General features: G+C 38.9%; 1 protein-coding gene across 2 annotated transcripts in view; it reads left to right on the forward strand.

The window, feature by feature from the left end:
- The first annotated feature begins 18,036 nt into the window (after positions 1-18,036).
- MAPK10 (mitogen-activated protein kinase 10) overlaps positions 18,037-23,045 on the forward strand; it is a 139,597-nt gene continuing 134,588 nt past the window's right edge. For both annotated transcript variants that reach the window (XM_080925377.1, XM_080925378.1), the window contains exon 1: positions 18,037-18,084. The gene's annotated coding sequence lies outside the window, so the exon portion shown is untranslated. The remainder of the gene's footprint in view (positions 18,085-23,045) is intronic.

Below are 23,045 nucleotides of genomic sequence, written 5' to 3' on the forward strand. Positions count from 1 at the left end.
AATTACGTTTATGAATGGGAATACAGTCAGGCAAAACTGACACAAAATTTACAGGAGAGAAGCTCAGCAACGGAATTTGTGAGTAGGTGCCAAGAACATACTACTTTCTCTATGTCCTCTCTCTTGATTTCTTTAATAAATCTAATTGTATTTTTGTCCTTATTGACTTTAAATAAGCTAGATACACTGTGTGTGTCATATTCAATATGTGTAAGTATTTTCCTAATAGCTATTCAATACAAATTTTAAATTTTTATAAGTGATATATTCTCTCTTCTATTACTCATGAAATATAAACACTGTGTGTGTGTGTGTGGCTCGCAAGGTTTTCCTCATGTTCAACCATTTGCTCTCAGAACTCTTCAAACTCAAAATAAACAGCAATGGTCTCAACCATGATACATACAAGTGAATTAGCAGAAGAAGACTCAGGGCTTGAATGCCAAAGGAAGCCAGAGGTGGCCTCACAGGTGCTCTCCCAAGAGAGCCTCACAGGACTCGCCTAATTTCTCCAACCAAGCATGACAAATGTCCATCTGGGAGGCTCCTTAGAGATGCAGATCCAAGGCATTCCCATGAAGATCATCACTTGGGACCCTGAGCCTTGTATGTTCCAAAAGCCTGAGCATCGGAAGGCAGGAAGACATCCAGCATCCCCATGTTGCTCGTGCATGAATTTCTGGTGTTCTTACTAGTGGTGGAAACGTGGGGGAAGCACTGCAACCCCAAGTTTATAAACAGCAGCTGAGGGTTCAGCCGTGAAATCCTTATGATGTCTTTTTAATATTTTCGTTTAGCATATTAAACCTTTTAAATGTTTTTTTTTGTTGTTGTTCACTAGTTTTTGATGGAAAATGCATTGTTTCTCCTTGAAGTAACAAAGTAAAACATAGAAATCAAGTTTAAATAGAATAAAAGAATAAAAATTGGGCAAAAGTAATGAGATAAACAGAATGACAGATTCATCTTTATCTAAATGTTAAAATGCTCCTCAGAAATGCCATAGAAATCATATAGGGTTGATGCCACCATAAGAATTTTAGAATGTCTTTGTGTTTACTGTTTAAAAACACAGAAGTTGGCCCAGTAGGTAAGGACACGTGTGTTTTGAGCCTGAAGGTCTGGCCACAGGGTCCAAAGTTCAAATCCCCAGAACCCGTGTAAAACGCTGGGTTTGCCAATCACACACCACTGTAACCCAGCACAGTGCGGAGCAGAGCCAAGGACTGTGTGACTTAACCTCAGTACTGCTCAGCGAAGCCTGTCTCGGGGTGCGGTGCGAGGATGGAGATCGGATCGGATGGGCAGCACAGAGTCCTCTTCTGGCCTCTCCAAAGGAGCACGTGCGCTAACACCTGTACACATACGTGCACGTATGTCACACACACACACACACACACACACACACACACACACACACACACACACGGAGAGAGAGAGAGAGAGAGAGAGAGAGAGAGACAGAGAGACAGAGAGACAGAGAGACAGAGACAGAGGCAATGACAGAGAAAGACAGAGAGAGATGACAAAGGGAAAGACAACAGAGAGACGCAGACAGACTCAGACAGGGGCTTGATGGAAAAAATCTTATACTTTAAAAACTTTGAATTGCTTTCTTGTTCACACGCATGTGGGCATATGTGTGTATGTATGAATATATGCATGCTCACATGGACTTGGAGGTTCCAGGGTGAGTGCATGTGGAGACACTGGGCTGCCATCAAGAGTCTTCCCTGACTCCTCTGTCTTACTGAGGCCATCTCTCTCCTATGAAGCCAGAGCTCACTGATGGCTCGTCTAAGTAACAAGCTTGCTCTGGGAATCCTGCTTGTCTCTCAGAAGGGAAACCTGACCTTGGCCACTACCCTCACCTGAATTTTCCATGTGTGCTGGGGCTCTGAACTCAGGCCCTCAAAGAAAGCACTTTAACCACCGAGCCACCTTCTCAGCTTCTGATCTCTCTTCTAATTTGAAACGCATGCGCGTTGTGACTATGCACACTCTGCTACGCATTAGTGGTTAAATTATGTAGTAACGATACAGAGGGGAAGAAAATACTCCTCAGTGTTCAGGCATTAATATACTCGCTGGGGCACGGAACTGTTGCCCCTCCCCCCATACCCCTGCTCTTTGTCTCCTGCTGCTTCCTAATTAATAACACATAAAGATTTAGTACTGCTCTGAAGAGAAGGATCTGACAATATTTGGAACTTGCATTACTTCTATAATGGTCTTAAATTTTCAACACTGCTAATTATTCAGTTCACTAAGTACCCACGCACTTTAGCATATTACAATGTCCTAAAATATATGGTGGATGAAACCCTTGTAGGCAATGGCTAAGCGCATGCCAGCTTTTTAACGCCTTATTTGAATTTATCCTTTGGCCTGCCATTTCAGCTAATCACGAAATGCCACTAAGGACAGTAAGCCGAGCTGAGATTAGATAGCATGGCATTTTACTTTGTCTTGGGCCAGATTAAAATGCCATTTATTTGTTTATAAAGTTGTAATACTAGCAGGTGATTTTTGGCATTCACATGATGCATATTTTAAAGTTTTTAAAAATGTATCTCAGCGTACCATAGCTTATAGGTTATAGATAACATTTCCAGGCCTGAGCATCATAAAACTATATGTGGTTTTGTGCAGTAAGGTGATGTAATATTTTGTAATTTATGTGCCCTAAGTTGTAAAGGAAATAAATGGTTAGTTTATTACTTGAAGTGCTTACAAAGAGTCATTTGTAGGTGGCTTTGCATAAGTCACTGTTCCCTGTCTTTGTCTAGAACATAGTGTCTTAGATGTTTTGGTGTATGCTAGCAGGGGAGGGGCTACAACCATTTCCTCCTAAGAATGCAGGTAGTCTAACTCAGGGCTTTAAAGATTTAATTAAAAATATAGTTCCCCACTAACTCATATTCCCATTAAATAAACGAGTTTTTTAATGGTTCAGGGTTACTTATTTTAATTTGCTTAAAAGTTTTAATTACTTTGAAATGACGATAGTGAATATTTACATATTTCTAGATTAACAATCATCATTATAAGAAATACCCTCTTAAATGCAGTCATTGCAAAACAAACAAAAAACCCAACCCAAACCAAATCAGAACAGAAAAACCCAAAAGGGATAAATAGATAAATGAGGGAAACATCAATTCCAGGAGAATTATGACTTACTCTGTATGAAACATTTGTATGATCATAGTATGTTTTAGTGGACAATATCTTTCTCCATTCACTGCTGTATGGCTAGTGGGTGCTAGGTGGAGTCACTACATTTGTGAGTCATTTATAGTAATGTGCTTTCCATTAGAATTGAAAGCAGAGTGTGTGCACACTTGTGCATGAGTGTGTGTCCCTGTGTGTGCACGTGTGCATGGGTGTGCACACACAATGTTTGGTCATGATACCTGCAAAAGAGGTTGCCAACAATATGTCCCAAATCAGAAGACTGAGTGACCATGAGGAGCCCTGGCTTTGCTTGTGTGCTCCAAAAGCACAGAAGTTACAGGAGCTTGGGGAGGAGGGGTACTGAGCACCGTGTACTGGGACGGGTGGCTTTGAGGGAGAGGGGCTTTGTGCAGAGATAATTCTCCCTGCAAGAAAAGCTGTCGTGAAGCTGCTTTTCCTTCTAGCCTCTTTCCCACTTATCGCTTGCACAGAGTTTAGAGTTAATTATTTTTACAAATCATTTCCCTGTTGCCCTCTTCATTCCGATTCAGTTGCTAAGTGACTGGAGGATGGAGTGACCTCTGAATATGTTCTTCTCATTATATTGTTAGATTTTCCACATCATTTAAGGGATGGATTTGTTCATGGGAGTTCATCACCTCTGTAGGATACAAGTTGACATTTCACCTAATTAATAGTTCCTGTTGGCCTAGTTATTCTGAGTATGCATAATTAAAGCAATAATATAGTTGTTCGATGGAATTAAGATTTAAATTTTCTTTTTGAATTAAATGCCTAAAGATTCTTTTTTTTTTTTTTTTCTTGCTTAAAGATGACTTGGTCCGCCACTTAGTGTTACAATAAATATTTTAGAAATCCATTCTTGGGCAAGTAAGAGATTATTCAATGGCAATTTTGAACCCTTAGAACTTTAAAATAAACCTCTATCCACACGATATGTTAATTTGATGATAATTCCTTATAGGCATTAATTTTGGCTTTTAAATTTTGAGTGGTTCATTTTTACCCATGGAGTCATAACTGCAGTGACACAGAAGGGGTACTGATAAATATTTATAGGGTACACATTCTTTCCTGATTTAATGTAGTGGAAACAGAATAGTTTTTTAAAACACGAAGTTAATACTATAAATAAATATATAATTTGAATATATATATATTAAATATTCAAATGATTTTGGGGTCCTTCATACTCTGCTGCCTTTAATCTTTGTGGCTGGTAGTCAGATGTAACGTGCCAGTACATACCTAAGAGGGTGCCTCTTTAAAGCTGTGTAGCTCACCATTGGCACTGTGCTTCAGAGTTTACAAATGTAACTCTTTAGAGAAGAATCAAGAGAAAAAGAAACATTGTATCTTTATTCAGAGACACAGAGTGTGCAGGGCTCCCATACATGCATAGTGCGAGCCTAGGAGAGAGCATGGGGGTATGGATGTGCACAGTTTAAGGGTACATGCTGAAGATGCTTTCCCGGAATAATAGCTGTGCAGTGAGTGCACACACTTTATTTTAGTCTTGAAAGACTGACTTGAACACTGATAGATGAGCCAGTTGATTGTTTTTTTAACGTGACATAAACAAGAGTCACCTGAGAAGAGGAAAATCCAGTGTGAACTCGTTTCTACCAGACTGGCCTGTGGCCATGTTTACAGGGTCATTTTCTAGATGAATGACGGATGTGGAAGGGCCAAGATACTGCGGCAGGCGGTGTGGAGTGTATAAAGACACAGGCCCAGCCAGCTGTGAGGAGCAAGCCAGCGAGCAGCGTTCCTCATGGCGGCTGCTTCATTTACTGCCTCTGGCTTCCCATTTTGAGTTTCTGCCCTGGCTCCCCTTAGTGATGGACTGCAGTGTGTGTTGTGTAAGCCAAATAAACCATTTTGGGTCAGTGTTTCATTGATTTTGGTCAGTGATTCATCACAATGAACAGCAAACTAGGACAGTGCATGTAAGGACAAATACATTAACAAATGGCAGATGACACTCGGCCTGGCACCCTCAGGAGGGCCACTGGGATCTATGAATCGGTATTGCCTGATGAGCCAATCCAAGAAATACTTTGTTAGCTTTAAAAATCACGTGGACAATAGAGATGAATTAGAGTTAGCCTCTTATACTTCTCGAAATAAATATCTAAACAATTGATTTGCTTCAGGAAATTTACATAACTATGTTACTGGTTGAAGTGGTTTACATTTGTTGTGCCTGTGGGGACAAGTTTGCCGATAGTGTTTTCAATTTTTTATGTATTTCAAAATTTGAGATGAAATGCTTCAATTTTATTTGTTTTTTTAATAGGATTTTTTAATTGATAAATCATGTTGCAGCATGATGCTTTTTGTGTATTGTCTTAGGACAGTGTCTCACGTGTGACTCTTGCTGGCTTTGAACTCCCAGTCCCTTTGTGTGGTATTGTAAGTGTGTACCACTGTGTCTGCCTTAACATGGGATGTTTTCATACATCATGCGGAATGGCTTAATAAAGCTAAATAACACACAAATTACCCAATTTATATGTAATTTTTGATGCTGAAATAGTGGTAACCTACTAATTTAAAAAAATAAAATGTATGTTCCCGTTGACTATACTCAACCTGGCACACAATAGCTCTTCAGAGCCAAGAAGAGTTACTGGATCATATACTACTGTGGATTTCTGCAGAACCTACAAATCATTAACCAAAACCACTCACTGGAAAAAAGACTGTATTTTCAACAGATGGTGTTGGGACAATGAGCTATCTGTATGTACTTAAATGAAACAAGTCCCAGTGTCTTAATTCATACAAAAATCAACTTTAACTGGATCAGGAACCCCTGTAAGATCTGAAATTCTAAACTCCTTGAGGAAACATTAGAGAATGTGCTTTCAGACATTGGCATAGATGAAGGCTTTCTGAACTGACCACTGCCCAGGAAATACAGCTAACAGTCAACAGATAGAACCACTTTTGCTTGTACCACAAGTCATCAGGAGATCTGCAGCTAAAATATTGTTAGGGTTTGAAACTGCATTTTCTTAATAATTAGGGCTGCTGTAATCATGAGCTGATCAGCTCCAACCCTTCTTTTGGCAAATAGCTATTTGTGGCATTTGCTCATTTTTGCATCTTCTTTCTTTCTTTCTTTCTTTCTTTCTTTCTTTCTTTCTTTCTTTCTTTTTCTTCCTTCCTTCCTTCCTCTCTGTCTCTCTGTCTCCCTGTCTCTGTCTCTCTCTCTCTCTCTCTCTCTCTCTCTCTCTCTCTCTCTCTCTCTCTCTCTTTCTCTCGAGTTGTTCTGATTCCAAGTAAATGTTAGATAATGATCTCTTTCAGAATGTGTGACTTGGTAAATGTTTTTGTTAATTCTGTAGGTTGTCTCTTCTTCCTTCCTTCCTTTCTTTATTTCGTTATTTCTGTGCAGATTTTTTCAGCTTGATGTTAGTTTATTTTTGCCTTTAGTTTACTCCCCTACAATTTTATCCAGAACAAAATTATAGAACTCTTACACATATGTATGTTTCCTATTCTCTTTTAAAAGTCTTTAATGCTTTTTGAGTCTATTTTGTATTATTGCATGGTATTGGAGAGGGTGTCCAATTGCCTTCTTTTGTATATGACTATTCAGTTCTCCCCACATCACTTGATGATGTTGATACAAATTCTTGGTACCTTTGTTAAAATCAATTAACTGAGAGAAATGCCAAGATATTTATAAAGGAAAATCTATCAAAGAGCAGCAGACTTCTCGGCAGAAACCCTAAAGACTAAGAGAACCTTGAATGATATATTTTAAGTTCAGAAAGACAATAACTGTCATTCAAGATTCCTTTAATCTTCAGCAAAGCTCACCTTTGGAATCGGAGGAGAGATGGAGGCTTTCTAAAATGGCCACAAACAGGAAAGATTTATGACCATTGAATGGCAAAGCAGGAGCTATTTAGGGATCCCTAGACACAGAAGGGAAATGTACATAATCATGAAAATTTGGGAAATGATAAATCTCACCAGAAAGAAAGAATTATGTCAGAATTAGGAAAGCATCAAATAACAACTCAAAGAAAAACATCATTCTTAACAATGTAAGAGGAAAAAAGGGCATGGAGATTTCCAAACAAATAACAGCAACAAAAGCCCAACAAAATACCAGAAATTATTACTGCTACTACATACTTTTTATACTATAAATGTAGATGGTATTAGGTTTCCAATTAAAAGACTAAGAATGGCTGATTGTATTTCAAACAAACAAACAACAATGACAACAAATGCTTCAGCTGTTTTCTGTGTGTGTATGAAACTCACACCACAGGCAAAGGCACAGGTAGATCAGAAGTAAAACAGATGACATTCAAGCAAATGACATGTTAATGCAGGCAACAAGAGCCAGCCTCATATCTGCAAAACAAATTTCAAACCAAACCAACTGGAAGAGATTGTGTTCCTAAATGTGCATCGGAATTTCAAACATTAATGGAAATGTGGGGGCAGATAAGTTTAAATACAACAATAGTGGGTGTGGTGATTTGAATAGGAACTGCCCCCAGAGGCTCATATATTTGAATGCTGAGTCATCAGGGAACCGCCTAGGTTGAAAGGATTAGAAGGCTTAGGAAGTGTGTCACAGGGGGTGGGCTTTGAAGTTTCAAAAGCCCATAGTAGGTCCAGTGCTTCTCTCCCTGCCTAAGGATCAGGATGTAGCTCTCAGCCATTGCTCCAGCATGTGCCTGCATTCTGCCATCCTTCCTGCCTTGATTGTGATGGACTAAGCCTCTGAGACTGTAAGCTAGCCCTAATTAAATGCTTTCTCTTATAATAGTTGCCTTGATTGTGATGTCTCTTCACAGCAATAGAACACTGACTAGCACAGTGGATAATTACTAAATTCTGTTCTTTAATTGACAATCCATAGGAATCTTTACTTTGAATGATTCAATATATTGGATTACTTTCTAGACATTTTCAGTTTACAGTGTACTTTCAAGTTACTTATTGGAGAAACTATTTTTTTTTGTACTATTTTAGAGAACATAATTTTGGTTAAAGATTTCTTTTTTTACCTATTCATAGGAAGGATAGAACTATAATTTTCTCATTTTGCACTGGCTTTGCGTGAAGAGCACTCTCAGAAAAGTCAATAGGAGAATTTCTTATCTTTTTGTACTTTTATAATAGTTTGCATAAAAAGAAAGGGCTGGCTCTGAGTTCCATGTAATTAAACATTTCATGCTTGATTTATCTTGACTGGAGGAGGTATGTGCCGAAATGGTACTGTGATGGTAAGATTCTAATTTCCATTTTTACTGTTACAATTTTTTTAACACCTGCTTTACATTTTAAAGCAGTTCTGTCAGATGTATATGCTTTCCTTGTAAAGTTCTCTTTATTGTTAGTACCTGCTTTTTCTTACATGGTGTTTTATCAGTAATAATATAGGACACAAACTCTGATTAAATTGTGTTTGCCATATATGCTCCACATCTCAAAAATACCTCTTTTTTGGTTACGTGATAGCCTATAGTTTATTTTTTCATTTTTTAATGTGATAGTTGCTGACTTTTATATTTTACTTTTATATAAAATATATTTTACTTCAGCTTTCACTATCATAGTTTGTGCTACTTTCTTTTAAAAATATATATGATTTATTTTTTATTTTTATGTTGCTTGGTGTTTTGTCTGCATGTGGGTGTCAAAACCTCTGGAACTGGAGTTACAGACAGGTATGAGCTGCCATGTGGGTGCTGGGAGTTGAACCCATGTCCTCTGGAAGAACAGGCAGTGCTCCTAACCACTGAGGCATCTTTCCAGCCTCCATGTTAATTTCTTATGGATTGCGCCCTAGTAGTTCCTATCTCCCAGAGCTGGGAACAGAGAACAGAGAAAATGGTGGTCAAGGGCTGTATTTCTAGCTCACTCATCACCCACAGGACACTTGGTGACCTTCCCAAGCCACGCTAGTGTTTCTGTTTATGGAAAGCAGACTGACGAGATGATTTCAGTGGCAGATCTCAAGGAAGGAAAGTGCAGACCAATCAGAGACACCCAAGGTGTTTAGAGACTGAAGGCTCTCTTCTCTCTGGCCTGCTTTGTCTCCATTAGGTCCTTGTACACATCTGCTTGTACCTGCGCTCACTTTACTGATGTTTGGACTGTAGGACTGCAGATGTTTGCTGTGTTAAGTTTCTTGTTTTGTGTCAATCTCTTTCTTAGGTGATAGCCCACAACTGAAGTAAGTTTTTCCCAAGTGGTTTCAAATCATACTGTATCAAAGTTCAAATTCAAAATTCAGACTCTCTCTCTCTCTCTCTCTCTCTCTCTCTCTCTCTCTCTCTCTCTCTCTCTCTCTCTCTCTCTCACACACACACACACACACACACACTTTCAGAGTCTATAGGTATGGACAATATTATAAGAAATTCTGTGTAATGGGCTGGACCTAGGTCTCCCCACACATAAGTAGCAGATGTGCAACTTGGTTTTTTATGTGGGTACCGAAAAACTGGAGCAGGGGCTATCCCCAAAGCTGTTACCTGTACATGTATGTTTTCTAGCTGGGCTGCCTTGTCTGGTCTTAGTGGGAGAGGATGCACCTCATAAAGAGTTAATGTGCCAGGGTGGGGGGATACCTAAGGTGCCCCTACCTGCTCAAAGGAGAAGGAGGCCTGGGGAAAGGATTATGGGATGGGGTGTCTGGGAGGGGACAGTGAGCAGGATATAAAGTGAAGAAGTAAAAAAAATGAATATATAAAAAGAAAATGCTGTATAAGATATAAAACTTGAAATATGTTAGTTGTTAGAAACTATTTCAATGCTAACATACTCGTGGTTAGAGCATTGTTCTATGATTCTGGCCTGTGCATTGGGGTATATGGTGGTACTTTCAGATCTCCTTGGCTTTGAATGTTTTAAGGGAGAAGTTAGAAAACCTTTTCCATGAAGGGCAGGATAATAAATATCTTAGGTTTTGCTTAAACATGGTTCTTAGAATTTCTTGACTTACTCATTTAGTGTGAGAACATCTGCAGACCATATAATGACTAAGGAAATGCGATGCCCAACAGAATTGTACTAACAGGGCTGGAGAGATGGCTCAGTGGTTAAGAGCACTGACTGCTCTTCCAGAGGTCCTGAGTTCAATTCCCAGTAGCCACATGGTAGTTCTCAAGCATTTGTAATGAAATCTGATGCCTTCTTCTGGTGTGTCTGAAGAGCTACAGTATACAGTGTTCTCACATACATAAAAATAAATCTTTAAAAAATTGTATTTATAAATAACAGGTAGTAAACTAAGATGGGCTGATTGAGCTCATTTGTTGACTTCTGTTCAAAATAGTAGTTTACAGAAGAAGTTAAAAATACCTCATGTTGAGCAGACACAATGTTCTTAATAGAAAATTCAACTTAATCTTATTTTCTCTATATTCCCAAATAATAATTACTTGTTTTAAAGTGTACTCATTTTTTTTAATTTAGTCTTTTGCATATACTTAAAGAGCCCTTTTGAGTATGGGTGGACAAAGTATTTGGGGTTCTGTTGTTTTTGTAATTCCCAGGTATCTTGTTTATTTATAATCCACATGTATTTGTAGCCTCTTATGTGAGTTATTCACAATAAATTTAATATGCAATGGGTTTACTTGTAGATATATAATGGGTTTATTTGCTATATATAAGTCCAACAAAACGGTTGGAATTTAAACATGTTGGAGCAACTAGTCTGTCTACTCCTCTATACAGGACAGTGCAGAGACAAACCATGCAGCTTGAAACTCAAAAACAATTAGGATTTCTTTTTAGATTTTCCATTTATGGCTTTTTAAGCCTTTATAATTTGGGTGGAACACCTGTGAATAAGATAACTGTGAATTATAAAAACAACAAAAGAACCCCAACTACCTGTTCACCCATACTCCAAAGCACTCTTCCATTACATGCAAAAGACCAACAAGAATTTCAGTGGGAACTTAAGCTATTAGAACATAAACTGCACTGTTATTTCTGGAAGATGCTGTTTACCAGTTCAACTTAACATATTAGTAAGAGACTCGTTCTTACAGTTTGGCCATTAAAGATCATTTGTGTCACACAATGGTGCCCAAAGCTCTCTGTCCTAGTGTGGAGAAATATGATTTCCAAACAAGCATTTACAGTTCACTGGCATCACACTGAGTGTTCTTTTCTTGGTACAACAAAGCCCTGCAGAGACTTTTTTCTGTCTTGGTGTGGGATTCGGAGGCATTTTAATACAAACCAGGGAAGGTCAGCGAGCTTGCTCTTCAGAGCCAGAGCTCTCAGTCATTAAAGATTTAAACATGTTATCTCTTTCAGTTGGGGTAATGAAGGCTATTACTTTCCACATGCCTATCCCAGCAGTTTAGAACTAACCGGTTGTCCTGGAGAACATTTCTGACGTCATCCCCAGTGAGACTCTTCCGACTGCTGTGAATCCCTTTACCTGACCTTATTGAGAATTGACGGTCCTCAATTTGCAGAGATAATGAAAATACTTAGACTTGGGCCAGAAAAGGAAAGGGGTTTTGTTTGTTTTTCATTTAGATCCCTTTTTACTCACTAAACATTTACTTGACATCAGACACAGAGGAAGGACTGTGTTAGGTCCTGGGCTTGTGATCAATACAGCTGGTCATTTCCTTGAGGGAGGTCAAATCTGCTTGGAGCAAACCTGTGAACAGGATTGAGAGTATTATGTAATGTGGGGTCTGAGAAGTGACCGAGCTCCGTGAGGAGACACAGGCACAAATGACTGGAGGATTCTCCAGTTTGATGCATGCAGCCAGCAATGCCAAAGCAATGGAATAAAATATTCTAATTTGCAGAAATGAGCATTTTGGAAAAAACAATAAAATAAAATCAACATTAATAGTAGCATCTCAAGCATGCAAGCTTAAGAAGAAAAAAAATTAAAGCTATAAAATGTTATCCTTAAAATATTTAAATCAGTATAAAATTCTTTGCGATTTCGTAATTTCTTTAAGATACAATTCTGAGCATGAGAAAGGCAATGCATGACAGTGTTTATAACAAACGTAAGTACAGTGAGTGTCTTGACTGATTAGAGCAGTACTGAAAGTCATTGCTGTGAGGTTCAAAAGCTGCAAGTGCACTGTGTGTGCTAGCAATGTTTGGGGCTACATCACTGTAAGGTGAAAATGCAGCCTAGAATGGCCAGCACAAGCAAAACAAACTACGAATAAGATGTTCACCTGCTGGACTGAAGTGTATGACAAACTTTTTGTGGGAAGAACACACACACACACACACACACACACACACACACACACACACACACACACACACTAGACCTCGTGACAAACCTAAGTAACGATTGCACTGAAGTTCAATGTAATGAACCAAGGAGTTTTTACTGGGGTTCCTAACAGGAGCACGGGTGAGGGCTTACCTGTAGGAGTGACTGAAACAGCCGTACACGGAAGAGCCTTAACCAACGGAGGAGATTCTCCGCCCTGCACAGTTAGCTGCCGCACACGGAGAGCTTCAGGCTTGCAGCTCCCGTGAGTCGCCACCTAGGTTGCTGTAGCTTTTCAGTCTTACAAGCCCCCTCCACACTTCTGAAAAGAATGATTTAAACAGGAGCAAACCCACACCTCCTGAGATCCTCCAGGCAAAGAACAGCAGGGCAGGAGCTGCAGGAGGGTAAGGGAAGATAGCCTTCATTTTCTGTGGGAGCAAAGTCCAAAACAGCCCTCCAGCACCAGCTCTATTGAGTTAATGCACCAATCTGTAGGACATGTGGTCGCCTCCAGAAAGTAGCCTGCCTTCTAGCAATCAGCATTTGGGAAATGAACCAGTCAGATTTTCCAAAAATATCAGTGCTTTAGAAAAAAAAAAAAACTTTAAAACATATCAGCCCATACATAAAAAAGCACAAAACATTTCTGAGAGAATTTGCAGAACAGGAGTAAGTCCAGGCATTCCAGTTGTAGGTAAAAATCCTTCCACGTTGCCAAGTGGTGCAAACTTCTTACATTTCTTAAATGAAACCAGGTCTGGTTTAGTCAGTGTTTGAAGAGATTTGAGAATTCCCACAACGGCTACTTTACTAGCCTACTTCATCACCGCATCGAATTCTACTAAACAATACACCTTACCCCTTCACTGTCTGTCTGTGGGTATTTTTCCACGTTTTGGTCCTTTGCTACTCAGTCTGCTGTTGTGGAGACATTGGGTGAGGTCTCTTGGGTGTGTAACCTGAGGAAAAGCACACGTGTGTCTCTCTGATGTGTGTAGATTCGGATTTGCTAGACTGTACACAATGCAGTTTTAGGAAACAATTCTCTTGAATTCGTTTCCAGTTGCATGGTTCTCCAAGTGCACAGACACTGTTTCTACAGGATCCCCTTGCAAATCCTGACAAATCTTACTTTTTTCATCTGCTGATCATTTGATGAGTATGAAATAAGAGCTCGTGGTGGCTTCATTTTATACGTTGTGTGTTTATGAGCATTTTTTGATAAAGTGTAATTTGTCTAACTCATTTTTGTACTGGATTCTTTTATTCATTTAAAAAATAATTTATGTGAATTTTGGATACATTTTCTATTGATGCTGTGTTTTAAATACTTTCCCAGATTGTAAAAAAAAAAAAAAATCTTACTTAAAAAAACCATTAGATCTTTTCATAAGCAGACTTCCTAAATTTGATATAGTCCAGCAAAAATTTCCTTTATACCTTAGTATATCTACATGCTAGCTATGGCCCTGGCTTTTGATTGTATTTTCTTCTGTAATATTTGTAATGTATAATATTTAAAATTTGATCCTTTTTGAGAGTTTTTAACCTTATTTGGGTTTTTTTTTTATATATAACATGAGTTAAGAAACAAATCTGTTGAGCATCTGAGATATTACCACGTTTGCAAGTTTGCAAGATAGTCCTGCCATCATTTCCTGGGTAAAGGCAGATAACACAAGGTTCGTGAACCTGATACAGGGTCTTTGCTGCTCACAGCAATGTGCTCATTCAGAATCAACAGTGTCAACACCCAGAACAGCTGCTTGGCTTCAGTTTTCCCAGGGTGATGCAACGCAGGTTGGAAACTATTTATCAGACCTGTACAATAGGCTACATATTGCAGAGGCACATCACGCTTAGGGGTCTTTGGTCCTTTATATGGGAAGGATGCAGGCCTAACTTGTATCCAAAGCAGTCGCTAGCTTTCACTATACTGGAGACTGGAGCTCCTGTTTGATCTAACAGGGAGATGCTCTCAAGCATGTCTGCTGTCTAACCTCCCTCGAGACTGAAACAAAAGTAACAAGATTTCTGTTAGCAAAGCGTGTACACGTGCAAGAGTCCCATGCACAAATGCAGAGTAAGGGAACAGCTGTCTTCTTTCAATAGGGGCTGATTTCCTCCCCATGGGACTGACCACTTGTCTCATTCGTGACTCAACACACACACACACACACACAGTTTCTCATGTCTCCAGATGTGTACAATGTAGACCTTGACATAAACTGGTCTCCAAGTTTGGGTCCCTCTTCTTATAGGCTCTTAATTCTATTTATCAACATGCAATTTCTACAATAATCTTCTACTTCCAGCAGCAGGTCTCTCACTAAAGCCACGCAGGTACTCAGATTGTTCTTTATTAGCAGATTTTTTTTTCTTTTTGTCTCTTTACTCTTTTGTATATGGAAGATGAGTGTACATCGAAGTCTAATACTTAACACAGTTCTAGCAACTCAGACCTCACTCCTGGATTATTTGGCTACCTTATCAAGTTGCTTTAAAATTTCTTCAAGGCTTTTGCTGCTATCTTCATTGTCATCTCCCATCCAGATAGATGGCAGCTTGTTCCCATTTTCCGCCTATTTCCTTTAAAACTTGATCTTCTAGTCATCAGCTGATGAGGACCAAGCAGCAGCTTTCGGTCCCATGCTTCTCTGTCCCCATGCCACAGTGTTCTCACCTTCTCAGAACATTTTTGCCCCCCCCGAGCAGCTAAATATGTACCTTAATTATTTTTTATGTCTCTCATCTAATATTTTTCAGGAGTTTTGACTTCAGAGTGGTTTTTCAGGATACCCAATCAATCATGTGCCATAAACAGAAGTCGTACATCTGCGATCCTTTTAAATCCTTTGATCTCACAGAACATTGCCCTGCATGCAACGATGCTCAAAAGGTGTTTAATTAAATGGGAAAACTGTCGGCTTCTTCTGAGGCTGTCTCATTCCCAAGGAACTCAGGTCTTTCCTTGTATTGCCTTAAGGGTCCCCCTCCTCTTGCGACCTTGCACAACTGTTAAATATTGCAAACTCACAGAAAACAGTATAATTTAAAAATTTAATCCCCACCAAGACCAAACAGTTATTAATAGAGTGCCCACATTTCTTTGTTCTGTACTTAAAATAATGGGTGCCATTATTTTTATATATTTTAAATCTTTAATAAGGGAACTTCAAACTTGCTTCCCCCCACCCCCAAAAAATTATGTCTAAAAATGTTATCTTTATTTATGCACTAAATTTGAATTCAATGATTTCACATATTTTATAGAATTATTTTAGACATTTTAGATCACTTACTGGCATTATGTCAGTTCCTCTTGCTGTGATAACATGACTGAGAATAAGAATTTAAAGAAAATATGTATTCTGGCTCATGGTTTTAGAGGTATTAGTCCACGAGTCCATGGTATGGGAGCACATCATGGCCAGGAGCATGTGGTGAGTAGGGAGGCAGAGGAAGTGAACAAGTGAGGGACAGGGAATACGATACAGCCCTGAAGAGTACACCACAGTGACTTCTCTCCTCTAACCAGGCCCTGTCTCCTTGAGTTTCCACACCCCTTAGCCGTCCATCTACATGTGGATCCATTAGTGGGCTTATAATTTATTAGGTTTGTACCATGATGGCTCAGTTACCTGAACTGTGCTTTACTGGAGATCAATCCTCCAGCACATGAGTCTACAGTGAACATATATATATATATAGTTCTGAACCATAATAAACATTAAAGTCTACTGTAAACTTTCAGACACATTCCCTTGAGCAAATGTTTGAGCTTGTTTTTATTTTTTTAACTAGATGCCTAGTACCAAATAAAAGTGCTATATAAATTTGTATTTAGCCTTAACATTTTAGAAATATCTAATTCATCATATCTAAACTCTATTGTCGATGGCCAGACCCAGCACTACTTCCTTCTGGTTTTTCCTTGAGGTAAACAGAGGGAGAAAGCTTATTTGGGGCATGACTTGTTCTTGTAAGATACTAAGCATTGCCTGTGTTAAGTCTGTCACTTTGCTGCAGTAGCTGACCTGCCTGTCTGAGTTTCTCTGAGGCCAATGCTGCAGTCTCTGGGTTTAGCTCACCATAAAACAGCAGGGGATTAAGTAAAATACCTTTTGTTCTATCTCAGCAGGAACTGCTTGGCTCTAACTTCCAGCCTGGTAGTCAGAGTTATAGGAAGAAAAGGGACACTTTGAAAAGTGATTTTTGGCCTTTATTTCTAAGTTTTTTTTTTTTTTTTTTTTTTTCCAAAAAGTTTCTACGGAAGTTCTCCTGCAAAAAGTTCTCTCTGAAAAGTTCCTTCTGTTCTCTTCTCCTAGTCTTGCTCTCTTTTCCTGCTCTAATGTAACAGCAACAATGCCCTACTCTCTATGCTTTGTTCCCAATGCCTTTACTCCAAATGCCTTTACTTCTGAGTTCTCTCTAAAAGTCTTCTAAGAAGTTCTTCTCTGGAAATGCCTTTCATTTTCCTCTCTTTGCCCAGAGCAATCGTGATCTTTAAGAATACATGATCATGTGGTAAAGAGTTTGACACAGGTATACAAATAAATTCAAATCAAGAACTGAATAAGAAGTTTATAACAGAGTATACTTACATGCATATGTATTAAAAGTAACTATCTAAACATTCATTATCTCTCACTAGCTCTACAGGTCACGGGAGAGTTAAAGACTAAGCTATCATTGAAGTTCTGTATAGATAAACCCAATCAATATTTTATCTTCTGACCTAGCACCGATAGTAAATTGATAGTTTCCTTTTTATGACCTCTGGATAATGGTTTTATAGTCTCTTGGAATGTGCTCTAAGGTGTAGGTGCCTGCTTGTTATCTCAGAAGCAGTTAACTGGTGACACATTGAGACTGTCAGAGTCCTCATTGCAGTTTTAATATCATAAAGGACCTAATAGCAGTCCTATTATAAGACTTAATAATTATTAATATAACTAATTATAAAGTAATAGAGCTTAATAATTATTAATATAATATTAAGAATTCTCATAGAATTATCATTAATTTAAAAATCATCAATTTGTCCATACAGCATCACTACAAGACAGTCTATCTTCATTGTTCTGTAGGAATCAGCTCAAAAGGGTGGGCTAATACCTAATGATTGTTATATATAGTTAATAATAACAGAAAAAGAAGAACCCTTTCCTGAGATGTAATTTCCTCAGCCTTGTTTGAAAAAGCATATCTGCAATTAACTGTACAGTCCATGGTCGAACCATCTCAGGAAGAGCACCTTATAGGTTTTATCTTTGACTTAATGGTGCCTGGCACTGTAAGATACTGATAATGATACTGATGATTATAGCTGATAAAATATTTTACCACACTGTATATTATACAATATATAAAATGTTTGAAAAGTACCTATTACAGATACCAGTGAGAATTATGATGCATATGTGCTCTTCATGATCTCAGTGTACAACTCAGATAATTATAAATCTAAACTATTAAATGATTAAGAGTTAGTGTACTGGAAATTAATCGTCACCCAATTTTGTTCCCTATAGGTATTTATGAGCCTCCATTTCTTATACTACTGCAGTGAACCAACCTTGGATGTGAAAATTGCCTTTTGTCAGGTGTGTGTTCCTTACAGGTAAAACAAGGTACAGTACACTCCCTTGTATTTCACTTTTGCCATTCCGTATTCATATGTGTCATGCCAAGTTTTTATTTATGTAACAGTAAAAGGTGGGGTTTTTTTTGGAAAGTATAGTGAATACTTAGGATTTATCCCTGTTTCTAGTTCATTTAGGAAAGCTTCAATATGAAGAAACTTTTCTGAATGAGCTTATCAATCTATAAAGTGATTTCCAGTCAGATTTCAGATATAGTTCAGTGTTTTTTTTTTATTTCTGTCCAAATCCTTGGCATATGGCATTGATCATCAAGGCACCAAGAACCTGGATGGCTGTTCTTTTTCTTAAGGGCTGAGGCATCCCAAATGCAGCATCTCCAGTGGCTACCTGTTGTTGCCCACATGTGCCATTTAGTTTAGTTTTTCATGGGCTAGAAAATAAAATAAAACCACGACTAAATGTCAGTGTCCAACAAAGAAAGAACAGGAAGGTAGCCACAATGGTCGGTGTTGCGTGGAGCCAGTAACTCTGCACCCTTGCACTCATTCAAGCACTGTAACTAAAGAGGCAGCTGTTCAGGGCCCCTACACGCAGGGATTGTGTGTACAGAACACTGTTAGCCTTAGACAGCTCTCAGGGTTTCACTGCAGTCCTCTAAAGCACTACTGGAGATCTGGTGAGGAATTGTAAGAGAATCATATTCCCAGGGAAAGCAGAGAGCTGTACTTCCAGCTCTCTGTATGTACTTTCTGTTTCTTCCCACTGAGCTGTGCTGTGGACAAGGTGGTACCCACACACTGATAGCAGGTGTAAGACACAACTATGTCTGCTCTGTCATTTCATACAGTTCTCTTCACTGCAAAGGGAACAGTGTTGCTTTGGCTTTACTTAGTTTTTATGGCCCTCACACTCCCGGGACATTAGTAGGATTCCTCAGGCCAAGTGTTTGATCCACATTCTAAGACTTAGTGCTGGCCTCTCCTCATTCATCTCCAACTGTCACAGGGCCTGAGGCTCAAGCCTTTAGGTGGGAATCTCTTCTCTAACAAGAGTTCAGGATGCAGATGGCCCAGTGCAAAATGCTGAGATGCCATTTATTAGATATTTGCTTGCCAGTGAGTGAATTCCTCAACATTCCTGTGCCTCAGTTTTCCGATTTGTAAAGGGGAAAACAATAGCATTGCCATCCGAGATTGTTACAGGAATCAAATGAACCTGCACTATAGAGTTGTGAAAACACTGCCGAGGTGAGCTAACTTTGTAAGAGAGTCACAAGCCACTGAGTGTCTACTCATTCTCCAGGTGGTCCTGTCTCTGCAGGCTCTGAATGTGAGCACCATCTTGAGAACTCACACAGTTGCACATCTAAGCTGGATTCATGCATGACACTGTCTGGTTTTACATCTTGAATTAGATTCAAAAAAAGTATGCAAAACCATACTGATTCAAGGCTAACTCCTGGTTTGTATGGTGGTGTACACCTGTAACCCCCAGCACTATGGAGGCTGAGGCTGAAGAACTATGATTTCAAAGTCAACCTGAGCTACATAAGGAACTTTTCTCAGAGACAATAAAACACCAAATCTTGCTTACCTCATTCCTCTCCCCATTGTCTTTGCTCCAATTCAGTTTGAAATGCTGACTGCATCTTTCCAATCAGAACAAAATGAGGGAGTTGTTTTATGAGCCTTCCCTCATATCCAGCATGTCAGCAGACCGCTGAATGTAACTCAATCTGTGCCTGTATTACCACTATCTCTTACCATTGCTCTAATACCACTCTGCTCCTTTTTTGTTTGAATTACTGTAATAGCACTTGTCCTTACCAAGCCCTAAATGATATAACCTCAGAACACCAGTAAGAGTAGCCTTTGAGTTATGTGTAAATATGTTGCTAGAAACAAGACAAATCTTTCCCCAACATCTTTCAAAGTCCTTGAATCTTGTAGGAGAAAGCCCCAAATCCTCATTTTACAGTCTGTATTATCGAACACTCTAAAGACTGCTCCCCCAAGATTCCTTATTACTCATCCAATTTCCATGCTGCTGGAGACCAGTCCTGGTGATGGCCAGCCAGGTCCTGCAGAGAGATAAGGAGTTGGCTGGTGGAGAAGTGAGTCAGGCATGGTGGTCAGGAAGAATCTTGTAGCTTGAATAACAGGCAGTCAGGGTGTTTATTTACACTGAAATCAGGGATAGATTCATGTTGTTCCAAAACATAGATCATATCATTTTTGTCTCTGGACATGTGTTTTATTCTTCTTGATTATAAATTAGTCATCATTGATAATCTGTGACAGAGCAGAGTTATCTTTTACATTTTTCCTTACAAACCAAGTTTTTAAGAGTCTAGAGCCATAGTTTTCCAAATCATGACAACCCCTTCTCAGGTTGGTAGCTTTTGTAGTTTTAAGGGAACTAGACAGAAACAAAATCTCTAAGCTATTCTGGGCAGATTGCCATGTCCCAAAAAGTGTATTATGAACCTTTAATGGTCAGAGTATTAATCATTATTAGGCTAAAGAAAAATATTCAGGCCAACTTTCTATGGTTATTATTTAATTTCTGTCATAATACAATGTTTATATCTTTGTAGAATTTATTTATATGTCTTACCTTGGTACTCTTTTGTTCCTTGGCCACACAATGCCACAGCAGCCCCACACAAGCTAACTTTTATAAGAAAGGGAGTTCTTAATCTTTATTTTTTTAAATCATTTATCCACACCAATTATGTCCATCAATATAAGACTCTGTGTAGGGCAGAAATAACTCAGGCTGATCTCACTTTCTTGCTGTATCTTTTCCCCCAGGATCATACCATATGCGGCCCCTAATCTTATATGCCAGGTAATCACCTGAGTATATAATAGGAAGAGGCTTTTAGTCTGATCTGCTGCCAACTCTTCTAGCCCACTAAGTCTTGTTGACCTTTTCAAGTTTACTTTGTTGATTAACTTGTTCCTGAGTAAGTACAGGGACAGATGTTACAAGAGTATCTTGGAGTCAGAGCCTCAAAAGGAAATCTCGGGCATCTTTATTTGAGTCATAACCTTCAGGGCATAAGGAAGACCTTTAAATAGGACCAGATAAGGACATCTCCCCAAATACAGGAGGGGTAATATGCTCAGGATTTTCCTAGGGAAGCTTAGAAACAATATTCCTAGAGAAGGCACAAATGATTCATAATAAATTCCTCATCAACCCAATCTCCCTAGGTTCTATGAATATTGAAATCCTACCAAGCATACACTACATTCAGATCAGGACCAAAAGTGGAAGACTGCATAACAGGGATTACATCACTCAGTGATTACAACATAGCTTTGTTGGATCTTTGTCAAGCATCTGTGCTGCCTTCATGACTTTTGCTGTTCCCATTAGATATGGCTGTGCCACCATGGCTCTCTTTCCCTGAGACCTACCTTATTTGACTTGCTTTGTATGTAGCTAGTGTGATAGATTATTGCACTTGGTTTTTGCACTTGGCCAGAAACATATTTTAGATTCTTGCTGGAACCAGTCCACACCAGTTCAAAAAAGTAATTGGTCCTATCTTTCCTAACTCATGTGCCCAGTGATGTCAGTTCACTAACCCAAGATATCTTGAGAGGGGTTTTACACAAGAATGAGCCACTACGATGAAGTCTCCTACCTTCTTTCCCCACTGGTCTCAACCCTTCTGAACATACTCTCAGAATATGCTCTACATATTTCTTAAACCTCAAAAATTATCATTAAAACTTTCCTGAAATTTCAGCCGTTTAAGAAATTCAAAATGACTCTGTGGGTTGGATTTATTTTCAAGCAAACAGCTGTATTTGCACACAGGCGATGACGTTTGTATTTTGTCCTTTTGGCAAAAAGGAACAGTGAGCTAGGAGTGAGCTATCTTACGGATCTGGGTTGTCTTGCTTAGGCTATGGCCTATGGGAACACAGTGAACATTGTTCTCAGCACTTTAGAAAGCTGACACCAGGAGGAGACTGCCTGTGTCCTCACAGCATTTGATTTTCTCCTACTGTAGACATGGTATTTAATAATAATACACATTTCTCTTTTGTTCCTATAGCTCAGTGTCTGGTTCACTTGTCTAATAATGTGAAGAAAATGATGTATTTATTCTCAGAGGCAGAGTTATCAGGTTGTGGTTACTTTCGAAACCTCTCTTTAGGAACATCTTTCCCAGGACATCTCATAGGCCTACCCTATTCTGGAGTGCTTATTCTGACCACATGACAAGTGTGGTGGCATCTTAATTTCTGCTCCTATCTACTGCTCATAGATCTTTGGCAACTTGAATTAGTAATCAAATGAGCCCACAATCTAGGCTTCTTGACCCCAGTCTGTAGATCATCATCACTCCGTATTTTTAATCTTTGAAATGTTCTTAAGAAACCATAGAAAATAAAAATTTCCAGATGCTAAACATTATCAAAAATATGTACATGTTGTTTAGCTTAATTTTTATAGAATCATTTGAGTAATATGAGATTTGCCAACTTTCTAACAAGATCTTTTATTAATAAATATGTTAGTTATTCAAATAAGGAAGTAATATGATTGTACCACTTTTTACTTAAGGTGTTCCCACCAGGAAAGTTGTTGTTACAATTGGTGAGAAATCTTTCTTTGGGTTGGGAGGGATAAAACATAACTTTGATTTTTACAAGGTGAATGATAACCTAGAGCTGGATAATACAAAGTGCTCCATCTCTTGACCCTCCTGAAAACAGGATATCTGCTGCATTGCCAGTCTTGGTTGAGCAGAGATGGAGGTATTCACTTTGTGCTGCTTTTGGAACTCTGCAGTACAGTGGATGAATCAGGACCCAATCATGAATTGATTTACAGAGATTAGGAGCTGAATTCCCCCTTCTCACTGCTGCTACAACATTTCTCACTCCCTGAGGTATACCGGGCTATCTGCAGTGAGGACAAGACCAGGGCATCTTGACCTCGATTCTCAAGCTCAATTTATTTTAATC

This window comes from Micromys minutus, assembly GCF_963924665.1.
Source record: "Micromys minutus genome assembly, chromosome: 11".
NCBI classification, from domain to species: Eukaryota; Metazoa; Chordata; class Mammalia; order Rodentia; family Muridae; genus Micromys; species Micromys minutus.